Here is a 5418-nt window from a genome sequence, read left to right as displayed (position 1 = left end):
AGCAGCTCAAGAAAGTCTCACAAAGTTGAAAGCAGAAAGTGAATTGTGACATCATGTCATGACCTCATGGCAGAGGTCACAGGAAAGAAAGAAAAGAAGAAGGCATTTCAAAGCAGTATTAATAACTTAGAGGATGTTAAAGGTGAATTAAAATTTGTCTGGTTTTAAGGAAATAATTGGCTACAAAGAGTCCTTTTTTAAATAAATTTTGTCTTTAAATGGTGAACAAATGCAGCAGTGGTACACACTAATAAATTTTGCCTTTAGACTCTGAAAATTGCAGACCTTTATGTCTTTGGAGTTTTCTGTGTGTGTGTGTGAGAGAGAGAGAGAGAGACAGACAGACAGAGAGACAGAGACAGAGATAGAGAGGCAGAGAGAGACAGAGACAGAGATAGAGAGAAAAAATGTGTGTGAGAGAGCATGTGTGCCTGGATAGTCTTTTTTTTCTTTTTTGGGGTCCGGTCATGGGGCCTGAACTCTGGGCCTGGGCGCTGTCCCTCAGCTCTTCAGCTCAAGGCTAGCGCTCTACCACTTGAGCTACAGCACCACTTCCAGTTTTTTTCTTATGTGGTGCTGAGGAATCAAACCCAAGGCCTCAGGCATGCAAGGCAAGCGCTCTACCACTGAGCCACCTTCTCAGCCCTGGATAGTCTTTTAAGTTGAGCTTTTCTCTTGTGTCCACCCTCTACTACATAAGCATTATCTCATTTATGCCCGGGACCCCATGACTTTGATAATATTTGACAGAGGAAGAAACTGAAGCATGACAAAGTGATATGAGCCAGGAATTAGTAGGATCAATTTCTCATAAGTCTGACCCTCTGCAGTAGCTTGTAAAAGAATTATAGTTTGCAGCAGCAAATACACACAGAGAAAAACAGTTCTGGCCTGGATAATTAAAAGAACCTAAGGGAATGACTATAAGGTTTAAGACATAGACAGGTTATAATGTGAATAAACAGAGAGAAAGAGACCAAATTCATCCCTTGTCCCCAGATAACAGGGCCTAATGCAAGAAGAGGATGACGTGTGTGCTACACCAGAAGTGAGGAAATCAGTCCGTGGATTAGAGAATAGAAACAAGGCACAAAGTAGGGCTTGTTAGTACAGAGGTCAACAGACCTTCCACTTTTCCCTGTCACAGGCACCCAGCAAGTATCCAGAGTCTACTGAGCTTATCCTGTGTTCCCTGTGGGCACAGCCTCCTTTTCAGTGGTCATCATTCACAAGTACCCCTAAGCTAAGCCCAAAGATACATAGAGTAACAGCAGTATGGAGAGGAGAGCCCTGCCAAACTCTTAATATTCTGTATAGCGGTGAGTCCACCCAGCACAGAACTACCAGTGATTCTTGTAGGTCACTTGCCATGATGCGTTTGTCTTCCCAAGTAGATCTTAAAAGTTGCTGGGCACCAGTAGCTCATGCCTGTAATCTTAGCTAATCAGGAAGTTGAAATATGAGGATTGCAATTCAAAGCCAGCCTTGGCAGAAACTCTTATCATCAACTAACCAGCAAAAAGCTGGAAGTAGAGGTGTGGCTCAAGTGGTAAAACCTCAGCCTTAAGCAGAAAAAGCTAAGCAAGAGTGTGAGGTCCTGAGTTCAAGAACCAATACTGGCACGGATACACACAAAATGTCTATTGTCATGTGGAAATCTGAAAACTCAGTGGATTGTTTAAATGGAGGTTTCATTCTACAAATGAAGCTTGCCAAGCTATGACACTAAAAGCCCAATTATAAATAATATGTATGGTAGCCGGGCGCTGGTGGCTCACGCCTGTAATCCTAGCTACTCAGGAGGCTGAGATCTGAGGATCGCGGTTCAAAGCCAGCCTGGGCAGGAGAGACCGTGAGACTCCTATCTCCAATAAACCACCAGAAAACCGGAAGTGGCGCTGTAGCTCAAGTGGTAGAGCACTCGCCTTGAGCTGAAGAGCTGAGGGACAGCGCCCAGGCCCAGAGTTCAAGCCCCACTACCGACAAAATAATAATAATAATATGTATGGTGCTAGCCGTGTCGCTTTGGAACTAAATGTTGTGTTTCCACTAAGTTAAACCTTACAGAAACCTTACAGTCATCATCTTCATCATCATTATCCTGGTCACCATCACACTTATTTTAAAGCTACACTAACTGGTCATAAAGAACTAATACTGGCTTGTCATTGTCTCACAGATTTTAAATTACAGAGCCAAGTTTTAAACCCAGGCCATCAGTGTGCCCCTACCATTAATTGCAATGCTATCCTGGGACCAAGTCAACACTTTTCTCCTGGTAAGTGATCAATTAGTTGCATTCATAAGAAGGGAACAGACAGACCATTGGTGGGACCAGCTTCTCTGGTCAGTGCAGCCCAAACAACACTACAGGTCATCCCAGGGTGATGTAAAGAGAGACCTTTACAAAGGCTGGAGGTGGCTGGCAGCCTAAAAACATTCTCTGTGCTTCTGATGTGAGGTAAAATTTGATTTACAATAATAGGCACAGAATGATCATGTTTATACTTGCAACCTGGCATTTTATTATTATTCCCCTGAATAACAGTGAAAAGAGTTTTGTAACCCCAAGGTAACATGGTTCTGTAGGAAGGCAAGAGTGTGAGATTTAGCAATAGCTGCCATCATAAATCAGTGCACGGCTTTTCTCTCAGAGCTCGAGGCTCAACTCCTGGCTGTCATAAACTTGTGAAGGGAAGTCCCATGAGAATTTATGTAACGGTGGGAAGACTCATTTTCCTTCCTGCAAGAGCCTTTCTGAAGCAAGAAGAGAATTAGGCTGATTTGATTCTATAGGAAGAAAAAAAGACAAAACAAAAAAGAAAAGAAACCCAAACCCATGGTTTAGAGGAAGGGAAAAATGTGGGTCAACTTGAGCTTACTTCCCTTGCCAGAAAATGTTGACCTTGTAAACAGTGAACATGCTGAATTCCACCAAATAAATGAGTGATTGGATGATGGAATGATTTAATGACTGAGTGTGATGCAGGCTTCCTCTGGGGCGGTTCTTTCAGTGTGAGAACAATTCAATACTGGAATGACCCAGAAATGCTGAGTATATAACAAGGCCAATCAACAGAGGCAGCTTCTGAATATTCATGCACAGATGATGCGCCCAGTCAATATGTTTGATTTTGGTGTTTACTGATACATTTTCAACTTCACTGTGTAAACCAAAGTTTAGGCAGAGGTGGTGGGGGTGGGGAAAGAAGCGAATTGAGAGCATATGTTATTTCTGAATGCCACAAGGAAGATTTATTGTTTATGAGGAATTCTAACTTAACTGGACACCCTGTATTATTATGTATTAAGTCTAAAGGCCTATATTTGAGCCAATAACACATTTTTCCCTTCCTCTAAACTATGTATTTGGGTTTCCTTTTTTTTTGCCCTTTTTTTCTTCCTATAAAATCAAATCAGCCTAATTCTCTTCTTGCTTCAGAAAGGCAAGATTGAGGACATTTATCTAGGGGATATGCTTGTAGCCAGGAGTCAGAAGGAAGGAGAGTTCATGCCTTGCAATCTAGCTATTCGGGAGGCTGAGATATGAGAATACCTGTTCAAAGCCAGCCTGGGAAGAAAAGTCTGTGAGATTCCAATCTGCAATGAGCTAGTAAAATGCTGGAAATGGAGGGTGACTCAAGTTTAGAGTGCCAACCTTGAGGAGAAAAAGCAAGCAAGAGCATGAGGTTCTGAGTTCAAAACTTACTATTGGACAGAGAAAAAGGAAGGAAAGCAAAGGATGAGTCTAAAAAGTAGATAGAGGAGTATGCACAAATATGGGAAGAGAACTAGGTGAATACTCAAGGGTGTTGCAAGAGATGTGTTTATAATCCAGATCTGGTGATGTCCATTTTGGGGACTGATATGATGACCAAAGCCCAAAATAACCTTTAAAAATAACATCAAACTATTTTTTTGAATGCAGAACTTCAGGCTTTCCAGACAAGTGTTCTACCACTTGAGCTATAAACCACAGCCCTAAAATAATACCACATACTTCATGACTTACTCATTCATTCTGGGGGAGACTTGGTGGGGGTGCTGGTCCTGGGGCTTAAACTCAGGGTATGGATGCTGTTCCTGAGGCTTACTGCTCAAAGCTAGTGCTATACCACATGAGCTACAGCTCTGCTTTCTCAACAGTTCATCACTAGCCACCTTTCTTTGCAGCCTCTATTTTCTCTAGAATAGCCCTCTTCATAATTTCTTCAACTTTTAGCAACTCCCCTCCTTTCATCTATTTTTTTCTTTTGTCAGTACTGGAGTTTTAAAATCAGGCCTAACACTTGTTAGGCAAGTGACCTACCATTAAGCCATGCTTCCAACCCTTCATCTTTTAAAAAAAAAAATTTATTGTCTAGATCAATTTAGCAGCTCTTTCCTGCCAAAAGCTCCAACCAACTTCTCCAAACCTGCCCCAAATGATCTAAAAGATGAGGGCTTTCAGAAGGGAGGAAAATTGAGCTGGAAATTGGGGAATAGTCTTTAGTAGGCTGGGAAAGAAAAAATGATGAAATTACCTTATCCCCTGGTAATTTACAAAACTTTCCCAATGATGCTGATAGCCCCTTTTGAGAATGATTGTGATTAATCAAGACAGAAAGCCTTTTCATTTCTTGAAAAGTCCTATTTTTTATGGAAAGTTCCTCACAAAATGCATTCTTCTTTCTGCATCACACTCAGAAAGCAGTGTTTGTAGAAGTGGCCATCTCCTGTCCCAACTAAGTTCACCAATGGCTGTACCAGAAGCAGATGACCCAGAACATTGAGCTAAATACCCTGTGAAGATTCCTGGCTAGATTGGCTCTAACTTCAACAAGGCAAGGCTGAAGAAGGATGGGAAATGTGAATGTTCTGGACACCTTCCCAAAAAGAATGCCCTTGAGGATGTTGTTTCTCAGCCTTGGTGGTGCTATGGCAGCTGCTGGGCAGATCCAGAAAGACCCAGCCCAGAAGACCCATGATTTGGGTTGTACACCCATCCTAGCAAGACATTGGTAGTATATTATCTTAGCTTTCATCCAGCTGGCCTGTGAATCTCCCAAGGGGCAGAGTTGCAGTCTGATGTTCTTAGTCCCAATGGTTCCTCAAGATTTTAAACAGTTTGCCTGGACACCAATAGCTCACACTTGTAATCCTTAGCTACTCATGAGGCTGAGTTTTGAGGACTGCTATTCAAAACTAGTCTGGACAGAATAGTCGAAAAGACTCAACTCCAATTAGCTAGCAAAAAGGTCAGAACGGAAGGTGTGGCTTGAGTGGTAGACACCAGCTGAGAGTAGAAAAAGCCAGCCAGAGTGTGAGATCCTAAATTCAAGCCCCAATACTGTCACTCACACACACACACACACACACACACACACACACACACACACACACACACACACACACACACACACACACACACACACACAC

The sequence above is a fragment of the Dipodomys merriami genome, unplaced genomic scaffold (genome assembly GCF_024711535.1).
Source record: "Dipodomys merriami isolate MVZ:Mamm:240054 unplaced genomic scaffold, mDipMer1.0.p SCAF_27, whole genome shotgun sequence".
Classification (NCBI taxonomy): Eukaryota; Metazoa; Chordata; class Mammalia; order Rodentia; family Heteromyidae; genus Dipodomys; species Dipodomys merriami.
The sequence above is the reverse complement of the archived record's forward strand: the minus strand, read 5'-3'. Positions refer to the sequence as shown.